We start from the raw sequence: 12,633 nt of genomic DNA on the forward strand, positions 1-12,633 counted from the left end.
CGAGGAAGAGTGTGTTCTTGAGTTCTGGTCAAATTTATCATGTTCATTAAATGCTAGCTGTGCGAGAAAAATGCTATAACAAAACTTGAACAACAATTCTTATATCATATACAAAAAATTGATTTATCAAATTTCATGATACATTGAATATAAAATCTCACGATATAATGTGAAAATTTTACGATATAATAGTAAAATATCATGATATAATTGTTGTAAATATCGTTGTACGATATATTGATTGTACCTTTATACCGTTTGGTTTGAGTGATGTGATAAATAATACATAGATATGTAATATAATGAATTAAATTACTAATGATTTGATTGATGTAAGATAAATTATTAATGATTTGATTGATGTAAGATAAATTATTAATGATTTGATTGATGTAAAATTAATAATTAATAGATGAATAAATAATATAACGAAAAGAACGAGATTGGATGAGATAAATTATAGAGACATAAATTAATAATAATGTTTGCCAGCATTATCCTATTGTGAAGCCGAGAGGCATTACCGAATTCATGTTGATCTATACTGATTTTGATGCACTGAGAAATAATAAACATTATTATAAAAAAGGGTGGGATTAAAGTATCTTATTAAAAATAAATTAAAAAAAAGGTGCGTAAAAGCAAAAGGTGTAGTGATATACTTCGTGTTCTTATTCCATTGCTTTCGGATTCTAAAACAATGGGTTGCGTGCCCAATTTTCTAATTTCCTTGTTTGGAAATGGAGTGAATTTTGTGGGAAATGGTGTGATTTCTGATACCGTGAACGAAGTTGCCTTTCAACCAACCACCTTTACTTTTATCTTTCTTCTTCCATTAATTTCTTCTTCCTTGTCCACTGCTCATTCTTGGTCCTCTTCTTCGATCAATTCTCCCCTGCTTCCTCCTTGATCTCCTGCAGCTTCAAGAAGAAGCTATCTCACACCGCCGAGCAAAAACATCGATCGCTAGCTTCTTCCTCCACAAGATATCTCAATGATTAGGTTCCGAGAGTACGTATCTGATTTAGAGACTACTTGAAATCTGTTTTTGTCTAAGATTTTTGTTAAGTTGAAAAAATGAAATGAAAAATTTTAGTTTACATTTATTTTTGATAGGAAATGATACTATATATTACTAGATTAATTACAAAAAGTGAATCAGCGGTCACACCTTATAACTTAGGCTCAAAAGCTGCTAACAAAATTATATAGAACTCCCACTCCGATCCTTATACAGATTTGATACATCGAAAATGATTTAAACTCTGTAGTCTGCAACTCTAAACTTGATTTTATCCCAACATATTCTTGAAGCGAGTCTTATAGATCGGAACAATTAATTAAATCCTCCCATTCCTTTCCAACCAAAACAACCGATATAAACATTAATGAACAATCATAAACCAAAAGATACTACCTTAGGCCACTCCCAAAATCCGCTGTAAATAAATCCCATGTTGATCTTGAAAGTACCCAAACCAAACCCATCTCCACCAAAGCTTTAGACCAAAGATCGTACGTAAATGGACATGTAATCCCGAGTCTCCGGCCACCTGTTGTCGGCACATCACACACACAAGCTTTGGCATAGATCGATCGAGAACGTATAGGATCTCCACCAAAGCTTTAGACCAAATATGTACTCAAATCTTGTTTGTATGTCCAAGATTTCTTGGTTTAATATTGGATGTTTGCATGGCCATATATTCTCGATGATGTTTATCATAATATATTCTCATGTTGCTTTCCATTTCGCAATCAGTTGGTTCTCATAATTCTAGAGTGTGCAATTGCACCTGCCGCTGTTCTTATGTACATTTCAGGCAACAGATGGGTTAAGCGTCTCAAGTTGATCAGGTCTTCGCATGCAATCCCCTTCTGGAGGCACAAAGAGTTCCGATCTGGCCGAAAACTTGCATGATAATAAAATGAAGAAGTATGGCAGAATTCTTACAAATGGCATCCCTAGCTCGGAACCATATACAAGGAAGCATCATGGTAAAGAATCAGTTTCGTTGGATAATAAAGGGACCTTATCAAAGCAAAACATAGAAATTACGGTGAGCCAACAGGCAACAACAAAGAATATGGAGTTGCTTTCATATATATACTCACCTCAAATACCCATATAAATTGCCTGACAGCATCTGCCGTTCCTTGGACCCACTGTTTTCCAGTTTCTTATAGTTCTCGACAGCTAAGGGAGATCCAAGAATCGGGAAAAAGGGGTAAGATGGAGAACTGAACATATTTATAAAAAATAAAAATCCTTCAACATCATGTTCTAAAGTCAAGTAAAAGGCTCTTTAACATTGTCTTGTGACCAACAAAACTACTGAACTAAAAATCATTGACTTTCGTCCAACATCTATTTCTATATCCACTTCTTGCTCATTCTGGTCTTCTTCCGATGCTGCTTTCTTACCAATATTGTGGCCAACATTCACAATGTTGGTATTATTATTGATTTGGACTGCCCATATTCGGCATCTCAAGGCGATGCCTCCAGCCGTTAGAAATGCAACGGTGCCTATAAGCCATAGTTTGACACCGCTGATGCTTGCGGGCGGCGAGGGTGGCATCGGTGGCTGCGGAGCAGGAATTACTGGAGGCAGAGGCAGTGGAGTGGAGTGTTGTCGCAGGAACCCATATTTTTCCATTACAAACCTGTTTTTGAAGTTCGATCTCTAAAGAAGAGTTTGGTTCTACCGTGTTTCTATCGTTCTTGGAGTGATTAGCAGCTGGAATTTTCAAGGTCCGGATTTTTGAAAGGGAGGTGAGATTTGTTTTTCGAAAATTAAAATGTGTTTACTCATAATGTGAGAGGCTGAAATGGCCACGGGCCGGCCGGTTAAGGGTCGGCCTTTTGCCGAGCCGGACCCGGACTCCTTTCTCAAATTAACTTTTACGCGTTATTAGACTAATTTAGTACGTCTCATTTACAGTAGCATTATCTTGTTTCTTTTTTATGAAAGGGTATCTTGTTCTCTAACAAGATCATAAGATTTATATACGCCGGATACACTTTTCATGGTCATGACCATGGCAGTTACTACCTTTTTCATTCTTCTTTCATCTATTTTCATCATTTCTCCATCCACCTTTTCTACATGGTACATTGCAGTGCCTTTTGCGACTGGAGATAATGCATCTGAGATCATCAACAGTATTTGTGTCACTTACGTCAAAACCGTCCTCTGCAATGACATTGCAGAGGGCGGCAAATGTTCCCTGATGCATGTAAACCGGTTGCTGCAATTGTCTTACTTGCTTAACCAATTCTGTGGGAAGCATCCCACATTCTCATTTGGCTTTCTTGGTCTTGTCCAAGAAACTCGTGATGATTCTAGTAAGTGTTCGTTGGTTTGATTTAATGGATTTTTTTTTCGTTGTAATTTTGGGTTTTTTTAACAGGAGTAGGAACGTGTATATTTTCAAGTTTGAACCAAACTCCACCTCGGCCGCAAGAAGTTCCGCCTGCGGACGGTGGGCGTGGCATCGGCGGCGGCGGAGCAGGAATTACTGAATGCAGAGGCAGTGGAGTGTTGTCGCATACGGGCGGTGGGGGTGGCATCGACGGTGGCGGAGCAGGAATTACTAGAGATCCAAGAATCGGGGAAAAGGGGATGAGATGGAGAACTGAGCATATTCATAAAAAATAAAAACGCCTTTAACATCATGTTCTAAAGTCAAGATTAAAAGGCTCTTTAACATTGTCTTGTGACCAACAAAACTACTGAACCAAAAAATTGCCTTTCGTCCAACTTTCAGCATCTATTTTTGTATCCACTTCTTGTTCATTGTGGTCTTCTTCTGATGCTGCTCCCTGACCAACATTGTGACCAACGTTCACAATGTTGTTATTATTATTGATTAGGGCGGCACTCCACTGCCTCTGCGTCCAGTAATTTCTGCTCGGCCGTCGCCGATGTCATTTTAGGAAATCTCACTCCCTCTATTCAACAATAAGAAGTCCTACTTCTTGTTCGCTAAATTTAACTCATTAAATTTAACTATCTCAACGAGGATTAGAAATCCATTACTTGTGTGACCCTCAATGGTTCAGGGTACAACTAGCCGTGGGCTCACAGCTGCTTGGGACTCGGAACAATAATTTCTGACTTGCCCATCGAATCATGGTAAGAGCGTCTAGCAACATCGCCCCATGATTCCCTAGGTATCACTGATAGTGCCTGCAAGAACCAGTGGGTTTTGGTTAGCGTACAGTACGGTCCCTTCATCCATATATCCCGATCGAATCAACAATCATTGGTATATCGAGAGTCGTTCAAGATTCGATAACCATGCAATACATCTTGAAGATCAAATAGTGACATCGCATATGCAACTAGGAAACCAAGTAACCTAAAGCACATCATGTACTCTGACCAGAGATTTGTCACACTAATGTTTCCTCAGATCGCATAGGATATCCACGCTCGCAAGTGTGTGGTGAATCCTTGACAACAAAGCATTGACTCTTATATGTGTCGTCACTGCACCCAATCTCGACACCTGATGACCCTCATGGAGTCGGTAAACGAGTCAAAGTACAGCACTTAGCATATAGAGTCTCCATGATATTTCAAGTAGTAAGGACTAATGGTGTACAACCAAAACCACAGACTTATCCACTCAGTGAAAACCACTTGAAAAGTCCGAATAGGGTAGTTCGATCATCCATCCAATGAATATCCATTTGCATACTTTGAACATCTTCATGTTTCATACCAATTAAACGTGGTACTCGGCATCGCAAATGCTAGTCTCAATATCGAGCGATCCTTATCCTTATTGCGGACGGCTCAATTGACTAGGAACGGGTTTATAATATACAGTGATTATAAGATGTGTTTCATGATAGTAATCCATATTCACTATTACATCTAATTACATGCACTCTAGTATATTCAAGGTCTTTATCTAAACGTCGTATAGTACGTTACAACATAACAATATGACAAGAGATAAAGTAAATGTCAATAAAAAGTGTAAATTACATTAAACAAAGATTGTTTACAATAAGAGTTATCAAAGCCCTCAGCCACAAGTTGGCTAGCAGGGCACTCACTCTTTCAAAGCAAAACCAAGTCTATCGATGATATGATGTTTGAATTTTTAGCTAGATGTTGCTCGTTGTCGTATGATGCGCCTGCTGAATCTGCTTGTTTGCATTTTAAGATTAAGATAAGATGAATACTAAACTCCTTGACAGGCTAGCTAGTTGCTTATTTTCTGTAATCCAGCTGCTTGGAGCATTTTCCTCGCATGAAATTATAACGCACGCCATTTGACATAAAAATGAAATAATGTCTAGAGTCGCATCCATATTTATTTTACACCAATATGTTTTATTAAAAAAAATGATACGTAATATTATGTATAAAGATAATGTGCTCCATCAGGAACATGAAGCAAACTTATTCTGTATTGTATTTCAACATTAAACTGAGAGAAGCCGGGTGGAAACCGTAGACTTATCGGAGACTCAGAGTAAGCAGATCAAAGATATGTGCCTCTTAGTTATGCCCGTGGATCACCATAGAATCACGCGGAAGGAAAATGCAACTAATGCTCGGAATGGTGATACATGCATGGGAAAAATATTTTTTTGGTTATGTGATTTGCATTTTTTCACTTTTGATTTTATTATTAATGAATTTATATTTTCGGTCTATTATATGTTTTTCTTTTTGCATTTTTGATTCTGAATTTTCAATTTTAGTAGTGTAATCTGTATACTATTTTCATTTTTGGTCATTTAATTCGTATATTATTTTAACATAGATTTGAACCAATGCGTGCCTTACATTTGTGGGGAAGTATTTATACCACCACACACACCGTTTGCATATTGGCTTGCTTGACTTGATTATAACTTTCCCAGTAGGCCTTGTACTTGTTAAAATCTCGCACGCAACCTCAAATTTAGTCGCAAAATTAATGATCATGATGATGAGATGACGATGAAGATGACCATTAAGGCATTAACGATGATAATACTATAGTTTGAATTAAAATAAAAAAGCAGGTCTTTCATCATAAGATATTTTAAATATAATATTCATGTTGATCTGATCCGTATTTAAGGTGAAAAATAATTTTTTTTGATATAACTATTAATATTTTTTCATGAGTTGGGTAGAGTCGAATATCCATCTTACAAATCATGAAATTGTATGATATGAATTTTTATGATTAAAATAAAATAACATTTGACCAAGACCCGTGAGGCAAGGAAGAGGGAGCTTCTCTTCATCTCCTCAGTCGCGAAACCTACAATTGAAGAATACGGTTGATAAAAATAAATAGAAAAAAATTATTTTCATTTTAAAATTCACGATTATTTTACCCAAAAAATCATCTATAATATGCATCTTGTCAAAAAAATAATGAAATATGCATTGTTCTAAATAAATTAATTGGTGCAGATTATATGTAATTGTATTAACAATTGTGTTACCCCAAGAACATATTTCAACCCGAGCCCGTTTATAATTGGTCTACTCGATATGGCCCAACATGTCAAGGTCCAACCCAGTTTGGACTATGTTGAACTTTGACCAGAGCTGGCCCCTAATGGGCTGGATGGACTTCTCTTACATGCATTGTGGATAAGTTTGACCATCTCGAGATATTTATGAGATGGGGATAAACTTGAAGGCGGTCCAATAGATGAAGAGTCCTAGTCCAGGACATTTTATAATTCGACTAGGTAACTTACTATTTTTCCCCTATAAATACAGGTATTGTTATGGTTGTGATTATTCATTATTCATTATTCATTATTCATTACTTACTCTTCATTATTCATTATTCATTATTCACTACTCATTATTTATCACACATTCACTCTCACTTTTATATTCACGCACTCATATCTCTCAGTTTTCGCATTAATCATACCCTCTGCCTTCAAGACACTGACTTATGCATCGGAGGGGTCACGCCGAAAACACTTTCGGCGCCCCTTGACCTAGCTGTTGCTTGCGCAGATTTCATTGATACCCGACCCGACCTACTCTATAAAGGAATTGGAGGATCCATTCTACCAGACCGAACCCGAGGTAAAATTTTGACATCATCAATTGGCGCCGTATGTGGGAACGACATTTATTCCATGATTATATGATCTCTACCGTTGAAAAAAGGTGGAAAAAAAAATCATTCAAACGGCCAAGGAATTGTGATTGTGCAATAATGATTTTTGGACTTTTACTTCACGACTTTGGATCACCGATCTCATTGGGAATTAGAATTTAATATGGGCAATCGGTAATTGATCTCATTGGAAATTAGAATTTAATATCTTCAAGAATGTATTTGCCGAGGCCAATGTCCCTTTGACGGATTGATCAATTATATCTATATTTTATCAGTTGATTGGAGCTATTTCAAGGATTTGCATATTTATGGACTTTAGTGATGGTTTATCTGCGTATTTTAAATTGTTCTGTGAAGTTGACCGGACTCATTCATTCTCTTGCTTTTGGCCAACACACTTTTATTTGAGCATACTACATGTTCATATTGCTTGCTATGGATTTATTCGATCTGTGTTGCTTGTCTTCTATTCATAATAGCTCCACAGATGAAAAGGTTCTTATCATGGCATATACGGCCAAATATAAGTTGCCATATTCGCATACATCGAATCTGTGCATGTCATCATCTTGATAAATATGGTGATATAATATTAATTTCTTGATAATATTTCAATCCCATCTCATAATATTTGTTTGCAGCAACTCATCCCTACACGCATCCCTACAACAGATAAGTGTTTATTTTACAATGTTTAATAATGATGAGATTTTTATCTAATTCATAGAGGATTGCAGATCACGGGATATGAATCTCCAAGTCATACATATATCAATCTTGGGGATGCAATCTAGCAGTAAGCCCTTCTAGGATTTATTTATCGGGCATGCAATCTCGCAGTAAGGCCCAATTATATCATATCGGGCATGCAATCTCGCTGTAAGGCCCAATTATATGCATGTCATCTCACTATAAGGCCCAATTATATTATATCGGGCGTGCAATCTCGCAGTAAGGCCCAATTATATCATATCGGGCGTGCAATCTCGCTGTAAGGCCCAATTATCACATCGGGCATGTTATCTCGCTATAAGGCCCAATTATATCATATCGGACGTGCAATCTCGCAGTAAGGCCCAAGTATATCATATCGGGCATGCAATCTCACAGTAAGGCCCAATTATATCATATCGGGCGTGCTATCTCGCTATAAGGCCCAATTATATCACATTGGGCATGCAATCTCGTTGTAAGGCCCAATCTATGGTTCAAAATTTTAAAAGCCCAGACAGGTCTGGCATTCAAGGACCACATCAGTGGAATTAAAAAGCCCAGGAAGGTCTGGCACTCAAGGACCACATCAGTGGAACTAAAAAGCCCAGGCAGGTCTGGCATTCAAGGACCACATCAGTGGAACTAAAAGCCCAGGCAGGTCTGGAAGTCAAGGACCACATCAGTGGAACTAAAAGCCCAGACAGGTCTGGCATTCAAGGACCACATCAGTGGAACTAAAAGCCCAGACAGGTCTGGCATTCAAGGACCACATCAGTGGAACTAAAAGCCCAGGCAGGTCTGGCACTCAAAGACCACATCAGTGGAACTAAAAGCCCAGGCAGGTCTGGCATTCAAGGACCACATCAGTGGAACTCAAAAGCCCAGGCAGGTCTGGCACTCAAGGACCACATCAGTGGAACTAAAAGCCCGGGCAGGTCCGGCATTCAAAGTCCACATCAGTGGCCCACATCAGTAGAATACAAAGCCCGGGCAGGTCCGGCATCAAAAGCCCACATTAGTGGCATCAAAAAATCCACATCAGTGGCGTCATAAATCCACGTAAGTGGTATTCTCCAAAGCCCGACCAAGCTCGGCATCATGTAATCCCACGCAACTCGTGGTTATCTTAAAAGCCCGATCCGCTCGGCAACATCAATTGTTATCTACAGCTCTTTATTTGAGCTCGGTTTCATCAGGTTTTCATCTCTTGCTCTTTATTTGAGCTATGTTCTAATCAGACTTTCATCTAGACCGTTCGTTGAAAACACATCACGCGAATTCAAATCTGGGCTGTCCAAGGAGGCACATGTAGTTCGGGGTCCGGTCTACATTCTTGGTCTAAACTCATTCTTCTTTTAGACCAGTTCGGGAGGTACTATTGTTACCCCAAGAACATATTTCAACCCGAGCCCGTTTATAATTGGTCTACCCGATATGGCCCAACATGTCAAGGTCCAACCCAGTTTGGACTATGTTGGACTTTGACCAGAGCTGGCCCCTAATGGGCTGGATGGACTTCTCTTACATGCATTGTGGATAAGTTTGACCATCTCGAGATATTTATGAGATGAGGATAAACTTGAAGGCGGTCCAATGGATGAAGAGTCCTAGTCCAGGACATTTTATAATTCGACTAGGTAACTTACTATTTTTCCCCTATAAATACAGGTATTGTTATGGTTGTGATTATTCATTATTCATTATTCATTATTCACTACTCATTATTCATTACTTACTCTTCATTATTCATTATTCATTATTCACTACTCATTATTTATCACACATTCACTCTCACTTTTACATTCACGCACTCATATCTCTCAGTTTTCGCATTAATCATACCCTCTGCCTTCAAGACACTGACTTAGGCATCGGAGGGGTCACGCCGAAAACACTTTCGGCGCCCCTTGACCTAGCTGTTGCTTGCGCAGATTTCATTGATACCCGACCCGACCTACTCTATAAAGGAATTGGAGGATCCATTCTACCAGACCGAACCCGAGGTAAAATTTTGACATCATCAAATTGTATGTATTTTTATCTGATGGGTTAATTACGACCATCTCCATGAGGTTTCTAATATTACAAAATATTTTAATTAAATTTAAAAATTACAACTATCTCCGATCCCCTCAACTTTGTAGGAAGGTATAAAATATTTAAAAAAACGAGAAATATCTATTATATCCTAAAAAAAATTTCATAAGAATTAATAAAAAAAATGAAATGTTTAAATTATAGTTAGCCTATTATTTGATTTTTGCGATATTAATAACAAAAAATAGTAAATATGAAATGAAAACTGAAAAGAGTCAAAATTACAAGATATATTGGAGTTTTTGACGTATATGTAATATTTTAATATATAAAATTGTAACTGTTTTTTTTTCAATTATTTTAATTTTATTATATATATCCCTCCATCCCCGTTATGGAAAATTTCACTCTGCTTGTATAGACAATGTCTTAATAGTGCATTTAAGGATGAAATTTTATCAATACATGTGATGTCCACAGAAAAAAAAAAAAAAAAAAAGTGAACCCCACATGTATTGATAAATCTTCACCTTTAGATATTTTTCTAAAAGGATTGATCCCGAAAGGGACCCATCTCACATGAGTTAGAGGTCATTGGCTCATATCCATCTTTAGATCTTTCTTAAGGCCGTAGCTGTATAGGTAGAATCTAATTTACCCCCCGATTATATATTCTTGTTTTTTCACACAGATTAAGAAAAATATTGAAATAGTAAATTATAAACAACTTTATCATTTTATCACTATTTAATGAATTCAAAAAATGGTTGCACAATTTTCAAGATGTAGTTAATATGGATATATTAGTAAAATAGTATTAAAAAATATTACTAATTATAGTGTGAGCCTATATATTTGGTAAAAAAAAATGTGACCTATATAATCGGAACAAAGGGAGTAGATATTATTGTCACATAAATAAAATCAATTAACATACTTTCAAATTTGATAGTATTTTGAAATCAAATTTGTCAAATATTCAAAAAAAATTAATATTTAATCTAAATAAATTTTTTAACACCTTCTAAATAATTATTAAAACTTCAAAAGAATAATTATGAAAACATTAAATTTACATACGCCCATTTATAATAATTTAAGTTAATAAAATAGTAAATTTGGAATATTATATAAATTTTGAACAATAAAATAAAATTTTATTAAATTGTTTAATGAGAGGGAGTGAGGGACAATATGTAAGATAAGTAAAAATATTAAGGGGTGATTGTTATTTTAAAATTCATTTTGTGTGTGTAGGTGTGTTTTGTTTTTTTTGTAATTGTCAGAAACCGTGAGGGTGATCAATGCAATTAACCATTTATCTAATTTAAATGCACGTGGTAGTTATGACTAAAAAAATTGTATATATGTATAATTTTATAAGAAATGATAACTGTTGAAATTTGTTAAAGAAGTTGAGACAAAAAAAGGATAAAGAGAGTGGTAAGAGAAAATGAGATAATTTCGTCACACGAGATACGTTGGTTTAATTTTGGTAAAATAACAAGAAAATTTGATTTGATTTGACGCACCAATTTGATTATGATGAGGTATATAACTATCATATGAGCATAAAAATAAGATAAATATTTTCTTCTTGGGATGAAAAAAAAAAAAACCATGTCGGATAACCAAAAATGTCTATCCACTATTTTTTTCATATTGATATCCTAACGAAATACTCCACTGCATTTCATGTTGCTCAGATAGTCAGATATTTATGGTACACTAGTTTTGAATCATCATGTAATAATTAATGTACCGAGCATGTGTTGTGACGAATGTAAAAGCAATAATTTTAGTTATTTACAAATTTTTATATGGCAAAGAAAGATATATGGGTGTGTAAATTGTTACTTAATATATCATATTTAATACGGTTTGTCACATTTAATAAGCTCGGACTAAAGGCCAAGATACAATACCAACTTGACCTCTTTCCAAAAAAATAAAAATAAAATACCAACTTACATGTAACTAACCGAAACCGACTTCTCGTTCAACATTTATTTTATAGTAATTATTATTATTATTATTATTAATGCGCGTAACAAAATTGACTACCAGAATTAGCAGATTCGGGTGGTCTCAAATCACAAGGTCTGAAACTTGAATGATCTCCTGCTCGATCCCACGAGTCACTCAAAAAATTTGAAATCCAATATTTGATCAATTGTCACCTGCTTCACAAACGAACGTTACCCGACGAAAACCCTTTGACACTCAAGTTAGCGATCACATGTTGAAATAACTAAAAATAGAGAGATATTGAGTATTAAAAAGTCACTCGACTATCATGCAGAAATGTGAGTGATATGTATAAGAAAAATTGAGATGATCTTATAATACAAAAGGGTCTTCCATGGCTGAATATTACTAATTAGCACTTTTAGGATCTAAATATTATTAATTGGGATCTCTTCCTTATATATATATAAAATTAAAATTATTTTGATTTAATCATATCCTAATTAAAAAATAGCTAAAAAAGCTATACAGTATACTCACCAATGACAATAATATGGGACACAAGTAATATATTCAAAGTCAGCCGACGAATCAATAATTCCATAATTTAATTTCAACTAAATTTTCAAATATTTGAATCCATCTAGTATGTAAGAAACTTCACACAGCCAACCAAAGATTTCAAATTTGATTCAATATTTATCACTCTCTATATTATATAAATACCTTTACACATTTCTTTCCCGACAAAAATATAATTCCACACAAAAAAGGGGCAAAAAAAAAAAAAAAAAAACTAAGACATTAAAT

The 12,633-nt window shown here is 35.7% G+C and overlaps 1 long non-coding RNA gene across 1 annotated transcript; it reads left to right on the plus strand.

Annotated features, from left to right (window-relative positions):
- The first annotated feature begins 720 nt into the window (after positions 1-720).
- Positions 721-3,918, plus strand: LOC140891950 (uncharacterized). Its single transcript, XR_012152666.1, has 2 exons — positions 721-1,011; positions 1,824-3,918. It is a non-coding gene; the product is annotated as an uncharacterized lncRNA (long non-coding RNA).
- Positions 3,919-12,633: the final 8,715 nt, after the last annotated feature.

Source organism: Henckelia pumila, chromosome 1, assembly GCF_033568475.1.
Source record: "Henckelia pumila isolate YLH828 chromosome 1, ASM3356847v2, whole genome shotgun sequence".
Lineage (NCBI taxonomy): Eukaryota > Viridiplantae > Streptophyta > Magnoliopsida > Lamiales > Gesneriaceae > Henckelia > Henckelia pumila.